The sequence below is a fragment of the Arachis hypogaea genome, chromosome 6, assembly GCF_003086295.3.
Source record: "Arachis hypogaea cultivar Tifrunner chromosome 6, arahy.Tifrunner.gnm2.J5K5, whole genome shotgun sequence".
In the NCBI taxonomy this organism is placed as follows: Eukaryota; Viridiplantae; Streptophyta; class Magnoliopsida; order Fabales; family Fabaceae; genus Arachis; species Arachis hypogaea.
The window spans coordinates 113,953,551-113,972,995 of record NC_092041.1 but is presented as its reverse complement, the minus strand read 5'-3'; the positions used below and the strand labels follow the sequence as shown (position 1 = coordinate 113,972,995).

Genomic DNA, 19,445 nt, shown 5'->3' with positions numbered 1-19,445 from the left:
AAGAGTATAATCTCCTTATGAAACGCCTTTTGAAGGCTATTTATTTACTGAACTTTGAATTTATCCCAAACATAGGACGAAACTGACACTTTAACCTATATGCCTTACATATTTTAATGCCTTTATAAAACAAATTAGAATATTTATACAAATTGATCTTTAAAGATTTTCAAACATTTTTTATCTTTAACAAATTTTTATTCTCAAAAAGCCTTCAAAAATTATCGAACAAATTCATTCTTACACCATTTTGAAAGGGTATTAATTTGTTTAAGTGTATCTTTCAAGTACCTAATTGTCTTATAATAAAATTTTGTTAAAAATTTATTTTGTTCAACACGTGAAAGAATTGATTCAATGCGACGGAAAAAACCAATATGGAGTATAGTATAATTCTCTAGAATTTTTAAAGAATACAAATTTATTAAGACCTAAAATGTTCTATCTAAAATTCTTTAGAAACCAAAATAAATATTTTCTCAACAAATCAATATAATCATATTTACAAAGGAGATTAGTATTACAATTTACAATTGATATAACCTAATTTTGAAGGCAGCATATCATTTTCCAAATGAAGTACCATCTGTAGCCGACAATCATAGGGAAGGGAACGGAGTAATTTATAAAACTAAACCACATCCTCAGCTTGGGGAATCATAAAATGCTTTCACAACTCCTAAGCATATAAACCCTACTTGTAAAGTTCTGCAAATTCATAACTTTAATTTGAAAGACTTAACGGAGAAAGGAACTGGACTAGTATTTACATCAATGAATGAAATTACATTACCCTTTTTTTTGCCATGGCTTTCTGAAGCAATTATACTACAGAGAATACAACATAAAGACCAATGACAAATATACACCAGAAGAAGAGCTGCAGTATTAATAGCAGCAGGAGACCATCCATTAAGCGTCATCTATCCCTGAATAATTACTTACAAGTAACTAGAACTACTCAGAATAAACAAAGTAAATTACTCTTCGACTTCTGATTACAATGTCATGCACTTGCACAAATATATATGATGACAACCATGGATGCACATGTGAAGAGAAACTTGTGTCTCCACTGTGGATATGCTTGACATTTAATTCAAGAGATGAGATACTGAGGTTAAATTGAGCTTCAGCAACGATCATGAAACTGTAGTAGACTTCTGAAGCGAAGTAAGAAATTCGGCACAGGGATGTTCAGACAAGAATGGTGGAAGCTCAATATCATCCGGATCTATAGCAGGGATTGCCATATCTATGTCTTCGGCCGAGAAAGGAATACTGCAACAGGAACCAAAGGTGATTACAAATAAACAAACAAATGGCATACTCAACTCACAAAGTTCCAAAGTCCAGAACATAAAATCCTAGACAAAAATTCTAAGATTTGGCTCCTCTACACTGCAGGTTGCACTTTAGATTTAGTTTAAATAAATAATTTAAGGAAAAAAAAAACATTTATAGCTACCCATATCAACGGTTGAAATACTTCACTCTCAAATATGTGACATGCACTTTAGAGGAGCAAAAGTGTGGAGATTGACATCAACATCTCATAGTAGATTATATTTATTTTGAGACAATTTCTTTGATTGTTGTTATCCTGCATCGTACAGAAATTCAACAAGAACCAACTGAAGAGCTAAAAGCTATGCTACTCAACCATAGACATCATCAAGTCACTTCATTTAACTATTTTTTCACTTCAGATTTATGTCTTAACATCAAAGAAACAAATGTTAAAAACACAGCAAGCACAGCACAACTAAATGGATGAGAGAATTGTACCTCAGATCGTCATCCAACAGAAAAGAATTTGAGGTCAAGTTCTGATTGTCCTTACTAACAATTTCCCTCATTTCACTGACTACCTGTTCACCATAAATAGCTCAGAACAACCAAGGGAACAATATCACAATTGCATTTAAATCAGTTTTAAACACATCTTACCTCATTGGATACGCTCTGGGTTCCATACTTGTCGTCCCAGTACATAGTACTGATTCGATAGATCTGCCTCACCGTCAGTGCCTGTCAAAGAATTACACTTAGCCTTCTTGCTAAATTTGTGTTTATGTAAACTTTGTAAAAGAATAGATGTTGCAATGGATGCAAGAAAGTTACTATGGCACTCACATCTACATGAATGATGAAACTCAATAGAATGAGAAGGAAAATATAGTGAATTCAATGATAACAATAATGCTGTAACCATAATCATACCGGGCAAAGATCTTGGCAAATCTCTTCCAAAGATTTCTTCCTCTTCTGATGTATTACCTGAATAATTCGAACATTGGAAAGCAAAAATGAGGGATAGCTGTTCTATTTGACACCATCAGAAGTCCAAAAACAAAAAAGCAAGTGCTTATACCAAGAACCCAACAGCTTGTCTTATATAATTAAGCTCATGCCAAGATGTTCCTGCATACTACAATTCACAAAAGAACCGAGTCAGGTCATGAAACAAAAATCTCAAACTAGCATTAGCAATCACATTTTTACCTCCTCTGTTGCATTGCCTATCCACTTCTCCAATTCTGCTAGACCAGACTTCACATACTCACCATTTGAGAATGTGCAACATTCACGCCGCAAGAGAAGACTACAAATAAATAAATAAATAAATAATGTGGGCTAAAAAAATCAACAAATTAACAAAGCAAATTAGCGAATTGAGGCTATAAAAAGTCATTAAAGTAATTATAGTTTTTTACCTGTTAAAAAGGGTTATATTGATGAAAGAAAAGACCTGGGTAACTAGCTTGCGGATAAAGAAGGAAGGCACCTGAACACGTAATATTTTGTTAAAAGGAGGGAGAAAGGGATCAGTAAATGGTTGAGACTTTGTTAACAATAACAGCTCAAGACACCTTTACGTAAATACAGAAGGTATAGCTAAGACCTAGGTAACCATGCTTTTATATATTATATATATAAGAATATCACCAAGAAAGGAAAAAAGGAGGATAAGATATCCTCCTAACAAAAAGATAAAAACTAAAGATTACTGAAGTTTGTATATGTAATAATGCAGGCTTAACATGCATATCGATGTGATACACACAATTATGATGAAATCATGAAAATGGACAAAAACATATGATTAGACTAAACAGAGAAGTAAAAGGACCAATGAAAGAATGCAGAACATACATGGTTTCCACGAAGTTGGCTCATGAGTGTGTCCAAAAATTTGACAATATTGTCCCATTGACCACCAGATGATTGTTGAGGAGGTGCACCAGGAGATCTGGTTGACTTTCCACCATGGGATCGTCCTGCTTTGGGTGCCTAATGTCCCATAGATATCAAAAGTAAATTATAATTCTTTTAGGAAAAATCACTAGAATCTTAATGTTGACTTGAAATATAACCCTAGCAATTATTGATGAGGAGAGGGTCTGAAAATTGTCAATAATAATAATAGCAATATTAGATAATAATAACTTATAGGATTATGAGGGCAGGTGAAAAGCTTATCTATAGCTGCTAGTTACAAAAATTATATCATTACTATACTAAAATTAATTTCGAAAAGAATTCTAGTTTCTTTCATCCACCAAGAACTGTATTTTCTGAACTTCCCCACAAGAACCAAACACCAAAATCAAGCTTCATGGATCACAATTCACAAACAATTAAGATAAGTTTCAACAAACACAAGTATTTCCACATATCCCAAGATAGAGCAAATGGTAATTGCTAGCTGAGAATCATCACTTATGAAATTAAAATTCATCTCATTACGAAATAAGTTCCACTGCATAAACTATTGTAAGTAAAATGGAAGTAAGTAAAATGGAAGAAATTCAATAATAATGCCGTTGTTACAGAGATACTACTTAAATACATGTGGAAATATTTTAAGTAATAAAATTGGTTCAGAAAACAATAGACTCTCTTTCCCTCCAACCTAAAAAATGAATGTGTAATGGAAACCCAATTCAATAATCTGCTTCACTTGAAGATAGAAAGCTAGTCACGCATTATAACCATAAGATTATTGAAAGCAAAAAGAAAGATCAACTACTCAAACAATTGATACTGTAGCCTTGGCTTATTTGCAAATAACAAGTCAAAAATCAAGAAAAAGTTAAAGGAAAGATAAAGGGCCACCTGAATACATTGCCCCAGCAGAGGGGAGAGTTCCTTTTTTAAATTATCTCGTATAAGACCAAAAATTTTCTCTACACAAGCAGTAAGCTGTTGCTTAAAAAGTATAGCTGGATATCTTGCCTCCACATGTGAAAAACCATCATCATATCCAATAAGCTTCATTGGAGATTTTGGTCCCTGGAAATGCTATCATAAGTTCATAACTACATAAAGAGGAAGACACAAAATAAAGTTGCGGAATCCTGGACAAACAGTGTAAACTAAAAACTCTGTAAATAATCAATGCTGATGAAGTTTTAGTGTGTTTCTGCCCCTATATTACCTACACCTCTAATGTGCAATTCATTTGTTCTTTCACACCTGCCTGGTGTGTGAGATTAATATGTCATTACCCATTAGTATAAAGCATAATTATGTGCAATAAATAATAAATAATGTAACCAAATAACAGGAGTTGAATGTTAAATGGCCTTATATAATCAAATTTTGAACTTAAAGGTTAACTTATCCGTATATTATCACTTAATTTTCAGTTATATTCCTAGAGTTTGAAATTGAGTTACGGCATTGTATAAAAAGATGCAATCAAATCCCTTTAGTTTAAACATTTCTAACTAAATCCATGTATATCACAAGCATTTCTAAACCAAGTCCCTCCAGTTCCAAAATTTTTTTATTAAGCCTCTATAGTGAATTATAAGTTCTTTTTTTTTTCTCATCTCTAAAACTTTTTGTACAATATAGAGACTGGATCACAAAGTTCTTAAACTACAAGGATTTGGTTGGAAAATGTTCGAACAATATAGGGACTTAATTGGAAATATACAAACTATAGAAAAGTAAGTGCAAATTTTTTAGCAACACAAAAACATGATACGGATTTTTTTAAATAAAGGGACTTCAATGAAAATTGAATGAAACTATCAACACCAAAGGAATTAATCAACTTTAAATGTCCACAATTTAAGCTATAGAATCTTTTCCTGTCATCCATCATAATGCGCCCTTAGTCCCACCCCAAAAAAATCTTATTATACATTTATGAGTGGGAGCGGTAGAAGACAACTTACATGGCCTAATCGGCTGCTGAAACCAGAAGATCCCGTATGACGATGAGCAGTGGGAGTTAAAAAGCCATTTGAACGTATGTTCCTCTGTAAAAGGCACAGCAGGGCAGATGTATTTGAAAGCCAATATGGCAATAGAGAGGCATCATCCTTAACCTGAATTACACAAAGAAGCTACAATTCAGATACAGGACTACCAATCTTAAGCTACACTGAAAGAAAACTACTATATGAGGAAGTTTTTACCGATGAGAGAAAATATCATATTTACCTTTAGAACATCGTTTATGCCCTCAATTATGTAATCAAAAATAGCTGTGCGCTCAGATTCGAAGGCACGCCATTGAAGAAGACATTTGTATATGATACGAGCTGCCAGAGGTTTACCATTTTTAAATCCCAAATTTTCTTTGATACACCTAGAAAGAAATTCATAGTTATCCTGCACAACGTGAAATCTGTTAGCCAATAGACAACAGACAATTACATGTTAAATAGAAGATAGAATCATAGAAGCAATTCTAGCTTTTGATGAATAAATCTAGAGGAATGTGTGTGGTTCTTTTTTTATGCACTCACTTGATACTCGCTTTGAGCAAAATGGGATCATACAAATACCTACCTAACTTACCTTGGTCCTTGTGCTTAAGCTATTTTACTTTTATAAAACGAGGTTGTTATAATTGAACTTCATATACTTGGTTGTGCAAACTACTAAGCTACAAAAATGTGAAGAAGTTTAAAAGTAAAAAAGTCAATAGAATAGTTTGTTAACCTCACAAGAATTTCCTCTACTCTTAGACTCATCATACCTCCATGTTTTTATCATCTTTGTGGAAAAAAAAAATCATTAAAATTGTATGTCGTCTAGACAAAACATGACCTCAAACTAAAGGCAAAGGATATAGTACACAACCAGAACAATAATAAGTCTACCTGGTGCCTCTCTGCTGTTAACTTAGGACGACGAGGGTCTGTCAAGCCTGATGTAAAGGGAGCAAGTTTTGTGGGTGTGGGTGTCTCCTGCAAAAAACCAGACCACATAAAATCTATAGTTCAATTTAGAAATTATTTTAAACTGATGAAAACAAGAGTAGCTTACAAATAGGGGCTTTCTCTCAGTGCGGGAAGAAATTACGCTTGAATATTTCTGTTGCAGAAAAAACAACAAATTAAGCAATAATGTTTATACAATTCACAATGCAAACTCATGAGAACACAACAGATAAAATAAACTAATAATAAACAGAGCAAACCAGAGCAGGAATCATCTATTAATGAATATGCATGAAGCAAATTACCTCTGACAATGACTTTGCAAGACCTGAACGGTTACTCTTAGGAGCAGCACTTAAGGCTTTCTGCCGAAGCACATGATTTTCTTCCTCTAAATTCAATACCTTCCCCTCAAGGCTGTAGTTGAGTTTAAAAATGAGTAGTTACAAAAAATTACCTTCTAGAGTGAGGAACCATATACAATATTACAAGTCAGGAAAATTTATAATAAAGCTAAAACTTTAAAACGTGCAAAAAGGAAAGGCCAATGTAATGGGAAATATACATTCAGTAAATAAATTTGTATTTTGGTAGAAAGTAGGAAAAAGGGGTTACAGGGAGGAGAAAGAAAGGGCACCTCTTAACACTTTGCTCCAGTTGAGAACACTTCTGTTCAAATTCTCTCAGTTTCTCAACCATTTCTATACGGCCTTTTTGAGCATCCATGAGTTCAAGTTCCAAATTTGTGCACTTCTTTTCGAAGGCACTCAAAGAATCCTAGAAATATAAGACGAGGAAAGAAAAATAATGTAACCAAATTCAGGAGAGAAAACAAGAAAGAAGTAAAAGTTAAAACAGCGATTGCGCAGACATAAAACTTAATCTCAATGCAACATTGGCTAGTCTCAAAATATCCCATATACATGCAATTGGAAATGAACAAGTTTGTGTTCTCTTATCACACGTATAGCAGCACACGTGTAACCACATCCACGAAATACCTTTAGGAGAGCATTTTCCTTCCGTACTTCCTCCATTACAACCAACTCTTTTTCTAAAGCAGATTTTTCCTTCATTGACAATACCAACTGATTTTGCAGAACAGCATTCTTATTGCATTCGTTAATTGTTGCCAATTTAGCTGCATCTAATTCAAGATTCAAGGCTTCTAACATCTTTTGAAGTTTGGAAATCTCCATTTGCTTAGACTCTTCATTGGAACCCTGCATGTGAATGCAGAAATAAACCATAATAAGTTGCATACATCAAACCTTGAATTCAAATAAAAAAAAAAAAAAAAGAAGAGAGAAAAGGAAGGAAAAAATGGGGATAAAGCAATTTGAAATGTTGTCAACAGGTAGATATGCCAGATAATTAAATGATAGGAGCTTAAGTCCAAATGTTCACATAAAAGAGTAATCATGTATGTAAACAGAGTGGGGGAGGTAACCGGAAATAGTACACTAAATGATCTCCAGTCACATTTGCCAGTTAAAATCATAGAAGCCCCCAAAAACTAAATATATCAGCCTTTGGAATCAATGAGATGTAAAAGTAAAGATAATCTAGATTTTTTTTTAATGGATGTGTGTTTTTTTGGTTTTTTTTTTTTGGGGGGGGGGGGGGGAGCATGTTTCAAACACATTCAGTGCACAAAAACTCTTTCCGCATAGAAGGATTAAACATTTCCAGCATAAAACCTATAAAAAGTGTCTTTATGACGGGGAAAAGGTACCCTTATTTTCTTTTCAAGATGCAAACGCCATGTCAGCTCGTCCAATTGCTTCTCAAGTTTACTCTTAGCTAAACGGAGAGCACCAGCCTCATTAGCCTCCTGAGAAAGATGAATCAGAAAACAGTTTAGTTAACAACAACTGCTAAATTGGATCTCCCCAGTCTAATAAAGGAAATCACTTACTTGCTTAAGTCTCCGAAGCTCTCTTTTAGCTTGTTTACGCCGCCAAAGGCATTGTATTGCCACAATTGAAGCTTGACGACGTCGGAAAGTTGACCTAACCTTGGCCATCCTCCAATATGCCTGTGATATTCAAGTTAAATGTTCAATAAAATAATACAACAGATTCCATCATGCCTGAGTAACAACTACACACAAACAACAGCAACAGAAAGTAAATGTAGCAACAATTTAAGTAATTAATGCATTGTCATGCCTCATGTCATAAAAACATGCGTACTAGAAGATTGGAACTTTTAACATCAGCTATAATACTGCTGTTTGATAAAATCAATAAATTAAAAATTCCTAACACAAAAACAGGAATAAGTAACATCTGATAACTAGGATGATAAATGCAAATTTAACTGGACTATATTAAGACCAAGAAAAAGGCCATTGCAAAAGTCCTACCACAAATAAATCCCCTTGGTAAAATTACCTGAATAACAGTAGCAGCTCTATGCTCCTTTCCATGCAAGAATCTTTTGCGAGTTGTAAAACCACGGACATGTGACTGAATGATGACAGTAGATGAATATAGTTCTAAGTAAGCACACCTCTTTAGACACATACGGATGTATTTCTGAATAGAGATAGCTGCAGCGGTCTCCCTTTTAGCAACGTAAATCTTTCGTGCAATGCACCCTACATTTACAAAAAAACAGATAAAACAGAAGACCACCACATTGACGTAAATACAAAAGTAGGGGTTCCTATATGGAACATGACAGATCTTAGAAGACTGCCAACCAAGAGAGCACAAATCCATCATGTGTTGTCTGGCACCAAGATACCAGTTAAGGATAGAAATATAACTGAACTCGATAATATAGAAATTAGAATAGTTTAACCCATCCTATATCCATTTAACATTAAATCCCAAATTAAGTACTTTCCACAAAATTTCACTATCTATCAGTTGTAACAACAGTTAACCATAGAAAGACAACTTCTTCCGGGAGCAGCAAGAAGTGGTTCATGCAGTAGCAATAAAGAAAAAACTAACCCCTGCAGCATGACTGAATAGAAATTGCAGCAGCTCTGAGTGAGATGAAATCCCTGTGTAAAATAAATGTCCTCAGTCGCCGCTGAATACATTTTGCAGCATTGTCCAGAACCTCAGCTCGTCTGGAGTCTAAAATACCAATTTGACCAGCCCTGAGAAATACTTTGGTCCTACCCAACTGAAGAAGAAGAAACAAATATAACCAATATAAATTAACTAGATTAGTAAATCTCAATTTTGTTATTGAACAACAGCAAATACATGGTAAATGAATGGCTGGAACCTATGTTACAAGGAGAGAGAAGAAGTTGATGATGACAAACAAAGAAAAACAAAAGAGACAGGGTCTGCTAGATTATTTAAGGAAGGCATAATTGACAAACATAATCATAATCATTATTATCTCCACTTATGTCATCCTTACACGGTATCCAGCATAGCAATCAAAGAATTTAATTCATTAACATATCAATTACATAGAAATACATGTTAGTATTTGTACAAAGTATACTTGCATTATAGTGATACTCAAGGATTATTAGGGAGATTTTATCTCGGGTAGTTATATAATGACGATTGTTTTTACATTGCGGCCATGGCGGTACCATGGCATTATGGCGTGGCAGTTTTGGGCTAACCGCCATCTTAAACGTGCGGCATTGCAGAAATGGTGCTAGGCAAACGGCGGCCACATGGCGGTGGCACCATGGTGGTCCAATACTGGTATGGCGGCAATGGCGGTACTTTTGCAATATTGTTTTTAAAAACTTTAAGGATCTTTTGGTCATTTTAATAACCCTAAACCTAAAATTTACAAAAACAAACCTTCTCTGGCTCTCGTATTCTGCCTCTTCATGCCCTCTCTACTCTGGTTCACTCTCCCTGTCTGCTGCTTGAGTAAGATGAAGACTTGCAATGCTGACAGCATCACCGCCAATAGCATTGCCACCGTTCTAGAAGACCACAACAACAAAGCGCCATAACACAACAGATGCACGGAACATTAACGATGGCGCCATGACCTGCAGAGGAAGACGACGACATTGAACTTTGCTGGTGAATCTGCTTCTCTAACTGCTTCCTTTTTTCTTTATAATTTGAACCCTCAAGTTTTTGTTTTTCCATTCTAATCCCCCTTTTTTCTATTCTCACCCCTCAATTAGTTTTAATCTTTAATATTGATTGTTATAATATGGATAAACAGTTTCATATTATTATTGATAAATTATCAGTAGTTAGTAGTTTAGAAATAATTTTTTATTTATCTTTTAGTAGTTTCACTTATATGTTTGTACATTATTTTAGCATTTTTTTAATGTATCCGCCATTTGCCGCAACACCATCCTTTATAACCTCATGGCGGTTTACCCTTCTGCCATGAGCCGCCATCTGCCATCAAAAGCTATGGATGATGATTAACTTACATAATGCATAATTTATTATAATATTGAGTACGACATGGGATTATGAAGTTTCCCAGCTTAGAAGTGTGTATCCCTTGTTGGTCAGTGATATTCCCAGAAATTGGGATGTAATAGAAGCATACCTGAAAGTTATCAAGCTTGAGCTTCTTCAGAATTCTCTCGGTTGCAACTTTATCATCATAACTATTAACAAAAGCAGCACATAAAAACTGATGAGAAGTGAAAATATTTAATTTTTTTTTGAAAACGAAAATTAAATGAGAAGCACATATTGATAGCCAGAAAAGAATAAATTGTTCAATAGCCACAACTTTTCCTTAACAAATGATGATAAGAAAATATACAGTTAAGCGCACACTGCAGAGGTAGAACCAACTTGCTTTTACAATTCGTTCATTTATGGTGCTGCTAATTAATACCATCAAAAAGATCACATCACCAAACCAGAACAAATTAGCTATGTGACCAGATTACCAGGCATAAAGCACATTTTCTAGCCCAGCATTTAGAACTTGGTTTTATCCAAATCAATAGCTAGCCATGCAAAACCAGCAAACTAGGACTAAACCTGAGAATCACTAACAACTATCATTAAAATGGTTTTAAGGTGTCCACTTCTTATCCATAAAACCTAGTATACGGGAATCAAAGGTTGTAGGATTAAATCCTTCAACAAAAATTACTAACTACCAATATAGCACAGTTAAAGCTACATGATTTGATAAGTTTGTCATTAAGCAACATAAATGCAAATGAACTTTGAATAGGGTAAGAAGTGTTGGCTTCAGTCAAACTATTCACCATAGATTCACACTTGTTAGCAATTTGAATTTGGACGTAACCAAAACCATGAATTGGACAAAAATATATAATATGAATTGAAGATGTAGCCCTTAATGGATAACCACAAAAAATCACATTTAGTAAACTCACCTCCCGTCCATTAATTCAGGGCCTATTAAGCCAAAGCGATCCACAAACTCTGAATAAGTCCTTCGGGTGGGGTAACCAGCTAGGCTTATACGAACAGCCTCAAGGACACCCTTAATGAAAGAGATGTATCATATATGTCAAAACACTGTTCAATGAATGAGAAGCTACAGCTTGTAAACCTAGAAGACAACATGCGAACAATACCCACCATATTTGCATGAAAATGTGAATCAAAACTTCATCATCGACTTGGGTTAGAGCTTTATCTTTTCAATTCTTTGGAAGATAAATCAGTGACAAACCAACAAAGACACAAAAACAAAGCTTTTCTGACAGAAACCGGGAAGAGGAAAGATTAAATGTGATTGCGCTAAACTATGGTTATGCCAAGGTCATTTACAACCAAATGCATCTTAATGAGTTTTGTCTATTGCTATCTTTGGTTTCCCTGCCTCTAACCACTAAATTATCCCCCATGTCATCTATTCCGAGAGCTTCCATAGATTTCTTCTCACATAATCAAATGACAAAAGACAAGATTTTCACCAATCCCCCCCCCCCCAAAAAAAAAAAAGGTGTTACTCAAACATAACGAAGATTAGGAATCGACATGCTGATAATCATCATGTCAGAATATTGCTCCAATAAAAGGGGATACAAAATATCTAAACTACTCACCCCACATCGCAATTGGTGTATGACACTGGAATTCTCAAACTTTTGTGGTCGGTTCAAAGAATTTGGCTTCACGCATCGTATGTAATGAGGCTCTGTTGATTTAAGGGTCTCCATAAGAGCTTGGAGTTGTTGCTGAGCTCACAATCCACCAAACATGCACAGAAGACACCCCCAAAACAAAAAAGGAAAGGTAAGTAAAATCAGCCATATGAAAATTGATGTTGAAAAAACCTTGATCTCCATATAATTTTGTCCCAAAAATGGATCTCCAAATTAGTAAGTAAAATGAGAAAAGGAATCAAATCTGCACACCTTAAATCTGGATGCCACAGATGAAAACTTGTAAGATGATCTTGAAGATTCCTCTGGTAGCAAAGGAAAAAGACCAGACACAAAGGGGCATTTCGAAGAAGATAATAGATTACAGTGTTCTACTACAACATAATCACGATTTTTGTCTAAGAAGGAATCTGTGTGATATGTAACCTACATAAATGAAGCAGATGATCTCTCTAAAATTAGTAATGTTACATTACAAGAATTTTCGTCCAAAACTAGAGGATGTACAAAAATACAGAGTCACCTTTCCAGCATAATGAGAAATACTGAAATCAGTTTGTGAAAACTTCTCCTTTTCCAATCTCGGGTGAGACTGGAAATGGTTAAACAACTTGGTTGAGAATGTTTCATATGTAGATTTTGGGAACATGCTGCAAGGAGAAGAAATTCAGCACCCGTTAAATTTGGAACTGAAATATACCAATATACACCAAAATTCAAACTAAAGAACCAAAACTGTACCAGGCTTCATCCAATAGAGCAATGATACCAATGGGTTTCTGCAAAAGAATGCAATGATAAGACCTCAGTAAACCAAAATTACAGACATATATGCACAAGGTGAAATCCAGATTAGACATTGAGCTATAAAACATTAAAATATATCGAGTTTGTTTGTATCACCTAAAACGTTAAAATTATGGATAGAAGTAGGATTCAAGCCTAATTCATTTTACTGTGCGAGGACTTCCTTCTTTTCTATCTTGATAAATAAAGTGTTATTAATATATATTATTTATCAAAAAAAATTTGTTTTTTCCTACAGTTTTTCTTGATCTCCAATTACCTCAAAATACTGGCTTATACTCTCTCTGATCTTCTATCCTATAGTGACTTCTATAAGAAAGATGTGAAATACAACCATCTTTTCCACAAGTGCTAATAAATAGAAGTTACTATTTTACTATATCTTTTTGTTACCATGTAATGATATACAACCAAAACAATATCTAAATGTACAAGAGAGTATCATGTGTTGGTTAGTTTTTTATACTTTATTACATAAAAAAAAAATATATTAAAACCATAAAATTAGATACTAAAGAATATGTATCTTCAACATATTTTATAATTGAAAGCATTTAAGAATCCTGAAATTTTAAAATAAGAATAAAAGATAAACAGGTCCTTGGCCATTTTTGGAGGGGACACTCAAATCCCTAACTAAAATTAATTAGTCATAAGTCCTTGACCATTGAAAATGTGAGACACATGCCCTATTGACTAATGGAGGGACCTATGCATCTCATCGGACTTGCATTTCCATTGGTCAGAGATTTATAAGTCATTAATTCTGGTCAAAAACCTATTTGTCTTTTATCCTTAAATAATTATAATTTACAATAAATAAGAAACAATTATAATATTAATAATTTCATTTTAAAACTTATCAAAATATTTTTTTATTACAATTTGCTTTTACTTGTTAAAATTTTGCTTGTGTTTAGAACTACTTACTACCATCAAAATACAATAAAAATAGTATTGACAAATCTTATAAACTTGGTCCTATCCTATCATAAAATTTGGAAAATTTCCACCTGAAAAGCAATAACGATTAACCAAAAACCTTTTCAATTAGATCCAACACATCTTGGTTGTCCACGAATTCAATGTAACTCCAGTTTATTTCTTCTCTACCATACTCTTCCTGCTCCATCTTGAATACATGCTGAAACAAGTCGCAAGATAGATGTTACAAGAAAAAAAAATGAAGAAAAAACATCAACAAGACCATATAGAGAGATCAATGCATGAACTTAGTGAATGTAATGTACAATAACACATGTATACCTCATTAAAATGTTGCTGAAGCTTTTCATTTGCAAAATTGATGCAGAATTGCTCAAAACTGTCGGAAGAGAGCACAATGGATTGAGCAAAACAATCATAGTGGAAAAAGGACCAATTTAAATAGACAACAGAAGCAAACAAATAAAAAACCAACAAAGGGAATAACAAGATAAAAAAATCCACATAGGATATTAAAGCAAACTATGCACACTGACTGAAACACTAAAGAAGGAAAAGATTAAAATCCAAGAGACATTAATCAACAACTTACCTATTATCCTTGAAGCACTCAAAGCCATAGATATCGAGAACTCCAATTTGAATCTGAGAATTTGTATCCTGACCAACAGACCTATTGATCTTATCAACAAGCCTGGCAGAACAACAAGATCAACAAATAGTGACACCTTAAACAGTGCATAATAAGAAGATAAACATGTTGATTCTGAATTGATCATAAGCATACCAATCAAATAAACGAGCATAAACCGTTTTTGCCAAAGCATCCGTCCAGCAACAGCAGCATTACAATCAAGAGCTTTAATTATATTTCCCTCTCGAGTTTGTATTGACCGAGTACATAATGTTGCTAGTAGTAGCTCTACATCACATCTAGAGTGAAAATTAAGTCTTTAATATTGGCAAAGGAAAGAAACTTCCATTGATGAGCAAATCTTAAAGTATAAATGACTAATAGTCCAACTCATTTAGTATTTTTATCATTTCTAATTCTGCAATACAAAAAAGAATAATAGGCAACATCTGTTCACAGATAAAGTGATATACCCAACCAAATATAACCTGCTAAGGCTCTTACTCTGATATATAATGCTTTAGCCCTGACCTGTGAACAACTATATTCACATGTTCATACTTGTTTTCAAAACGGAAGTTGGTTTACAACCTTACTTCTTAGAAATTGTTGTATGTAGAAGTTATATTATTTCCTCTTACCCCGGCCAAATTTTAATTGTATATAAATATCCATTTCTACTTTGTCATTCATAAAAAAATAAAATAAGAAAACCAGTACAGAGCATTACATGCTTTATTGCATGGTTTTGTCAGTTCGTCTTCACCATATATTTGTGTGAAGTATATTTTAAATAAATGCATAGCGAGAAAATTGAAATTTCAGCCAACTTATAATTCATATTAAGAACATAACATTTCAAAGATAATGTAATTGCATACATGAAGAGTTCAGCAGCCATCTGCATATGGAATCTTGATTTCTCATCCTTTACTACTGACGAGTCATGCTCTTTTCCAGGAGAAAATTCAATATTCCCCAAATGTAAAATTGCAGCTAAGACACGAAATATGGCTTCCTGAGAATAGGTAGAGGGGTACTTATAATTAAAGGGGAGCCTATATGTAAAATTATCTAATAAAGTGAGTTACACTAATGTAAACATTATCATACCTGGTCCTCATGACTTATGCCAACAATATCCATTGACCTCCTCGTCTTCACATATTCTTCAGCATTGCTTACACCATCAAGTTCATAGATTTTACTTTGGTTTAAATAGTGGAAGTGGCTTGGATGTCCCAACTTATACTTTTCTGCATCCTAAAATGAGGCACCCCAATTATAAAGTATTAAAAATTAATACTTTGAGTGATCATGAAATTATGAAAACCATAACCTGCACATATGCAATGCAAAATATCGCATTATACTGCGATGCTGACCAAAACAGAAATCAAATCATGGGTGCAAAATAAATTGAATACCATTTCAGATGCACACAACTGATAAAAACAGTGATAATTTCTTTCTGGATTCGTTATCTGCACTACTCGTGATCTTTCCAATAAGTATGTTCTAATTGCAGCACCAGATATTCTACCACTTGAATCAAACTGAATTTCAACAAACTTCCCAAAACGACTGCAGCGAAAAAAGATCGTAACAAGATTAGGCTTTGGGCAGTAATAGTTTCAAATGAAGAGCTTTTGAAAAGGCAACACAGTAGTCACAGTTTGCATAACATACACCAAAGTGGAATCATAAAAAACATACAGACTGCAAGATTGAGCATCAAATCTACTCATATGAAAACTTTTTCTTGAGCACTGCTACACAAACCATGATGTAGTTTTTCCAAATAGAATTGGCACACACAGCAAATTTTGAGTGATTGGATAGAAATCATGAGTGGTCAAAGAATTTAAGATGTTCCTATCAAATTTTGCCACATAATTCGGGCCTTATGTTTCTGGCAAGTTCTTGGCCATATAGTCTCTTCAAATTTTAAATCTAAGAATTTAAGTGATGCCTTTTCACCCACTTAAGTCTCTGTTTGATCTCACAAACTTCAACAACTATCATCCGTTAACTTCATTGCTTCTAAATCAGAAATCTCTTATATGCATGAGAGGCTATAAATCCCAGAAAACTTTCCTTTTTCTATGCTACATTCTGCACCTTTTGAAATTTTAAGCATCCACAGCACATTAAATATAACTCCAAATTAATATCCCAAAAAGGACTGACACTTCCATATAATACATTATACAGTTTGTTTCCATATAATTCCACTGTCCTGGATACATTGAATAGATTCAAATGTTGTCTGGACCAGTGAAGGGGGAAGAACAAACATGACATTACAACATCCACAATTAAGCATTTTCCTCCATAACAAGATGGGAACAGTTATGCAAAACAGCTATTGCATCTTATCTTAAACTATGACTATAGACAAATAACCTAGAAAATCTAGACATGGAATCTATAGTAAAGGGCAAGTAGTCACGTAAAATAAATAAGCAAACAATGCAGAGCCAACTTCACCTTGAATTGTCATTTCTGACTGTCCTTGCATTACCAAATGCTCTAAAAGTGGATTTGACTGAGCAATGAAAATGTGAAATTAGTTTCCCATAGTGGCACATAAATGATAATTGGAACTTCAAAGCGGGCCAACCACTGAATTCATGATTGATTGAACTCAAGAATAGCTTACTTCCAGAACTTGTTGTTCAACTGTTCTATCGTCACCAGCAGCACGTCACCAACAAAGGTAAGATACTGCATGATTAATTTTGTTGTCTCAGTTTTGCCAGCACACTTTCACCGCTTACCAAGATAGATTGACTTTTACCTTCACTCATCATTGCTCTAAATCATGACCAACCAAAAATAATAAATTAAAAAAATAAATTAAGAAACCAAAAATAAACACATTAGATGCGTACTAACCTATAAGAAGAATCTGCACAGCAAAAACATGTGGGCTAAGCTCACGAATGGAGCTCCCTTATACTGCTCCATCATATGGATTTCATACAAATGAGGAAGCTTTGTGAAGGGATTAACAGCTATTAAAATGCTTCCTGTATAAGTCTGTAAAAGAAAAACGAATCAGGGGGGAAAACCATTAAATCACTGCCACAATAGAGGGGAAATGTTCATAATCAATAATTAATATTAGCAACAACAGCTCTGCATTAAAATTAAGTCAAATCCATTTAGCGGAGTCACCAAAATGGAAAATGCATTCAAAACTACATAAGATAAACTATCTTAGGCATTTGAAAGTGACTGATCCAGATAGGCAACTCAATGCCAAGCCATAAGTTGCATTCCAAACATGAGTTACATTGATAATCCATAGAGAGATTTTAAAAACTAAGACTTCAAAAGTGGTCTATCTACAACGAGCCATATGTACAACGCCATAGAACATGTCATATATTCTTCAAGAATCCACGACCACCAAACTAGATTTACGAAATTTATTATGCTTACGGTTATATTGCTAACTTTTAAATCGTTATTACTCTCTTTAATTGAAGATTTAACCTGTTTGTTAACTTTGTTATTAATTTTAAATTTTTTATGCTCTACCACATACATGTCTGTCATACAATTTTAAGCCATATCCTCATGTTCTCTTATCATGTAGGTGTTCCATGAGGCCGTGATATATCTCGGTTCATAGGGTAAGAAACATATTTAACTAATGCAGCTATCCAATGTCAAACTCATATACAAACACTCTCTATCTAATTTCAAATGCCTAAGCTCTCAACCAAACTCATTATTTTGAACATCCAGAAAATAATCAGTTCCATTCAATTTAACCCTCTCACTCACATAGATATCATTGAGCGCATATCTCCTCCGAAGATTGTACAACACTCCTGGCTCATTCAAGTAAGCCAGCTTAGTCATGTCTTCAACTCCACCATGCTCTTCTTCATCCGCATCCCGCGGAACAGCTTATCAGGGGTAGAAAAAACCTGCACCACACCACCACCACAAGCAATAACACACCAATATCCAACATAATAGCTTTTTTTTTTTTCAAAAAAATAATCAATTCTTTCTCCAAAATCGACTGAAATCAAGATCATTACTTCATTAGCTTTTCTAAACCTAAAATAAAACAACAGCAAATAATCCACACCACCCCTGAACCTCCGTTCAACTTTGAACTAGCAACAAAAAATCAGTGACTCACTAGAATAAGTTACGAAAATAATCATTTCTCTTTTCTTTGTCATAATCTACTGAAAATTAACATTTAAGATGTTCTGAAACCTAAACTTTAACAAAATTAAAGCAACTAAACCTGAATAAACTAGCAACAGAACCGAACAAACACGTGAATAATGAATGAGTGACTCTCACTTCTTGCCGGAGTCGGTCACGAGCTGAATACGATATTGTTGACTCCGCCGCCACCGCCGCCGCCTCCGGAGTCAACAACTTCGGCAGGTATCCAAGCATCAACCCTGTCCTGGACCCAAACCTTAGCGCCCTTTCGAAAACTCATTGTTGCTTGTCAGCACTGCAGATTGAAATGAAAACCAAAAGCGAAACCCTAGAAACGAGAGAAATACGAGCATGAAGAAGAAGAAGAAGAAGAAGAGGAGGAGGAGGAGGAGGAGGAGTTTCTTCGGTTTTGGGTTTTGGTGCAGTGTACTTGTTGGTTTTAGTAAAAAAAGAATTTCAGGTTCCCGCCCTAAAAAGAGGTGTGCAGGTCCGTATTATTATTTTGACTGAAAATCAAAACTCGAATGCGTCGTTATTTAATCACAGCTTTGGTGGTCGACACCACGACACTCACCACATTAAACCCACCTTCCAACCGCCTTAATACTACTCCATGGTCCTA

At 34.4% G+C, this 19,445-nt stretch overlaps 1 pseudogene; it reads right to left on the bottom strand.

Moving 5' to 3' along the window:
* Positions 1-765: 765 nt before the first annotated feature.
* On the bottom strand, positions 766-16,192 carry LOC112755888 (myosin-15-like; annotated as a pseudogene).
* Between the last annotated feature and the right edge of the window lie 3,253 nt (positions 16,193-19,445).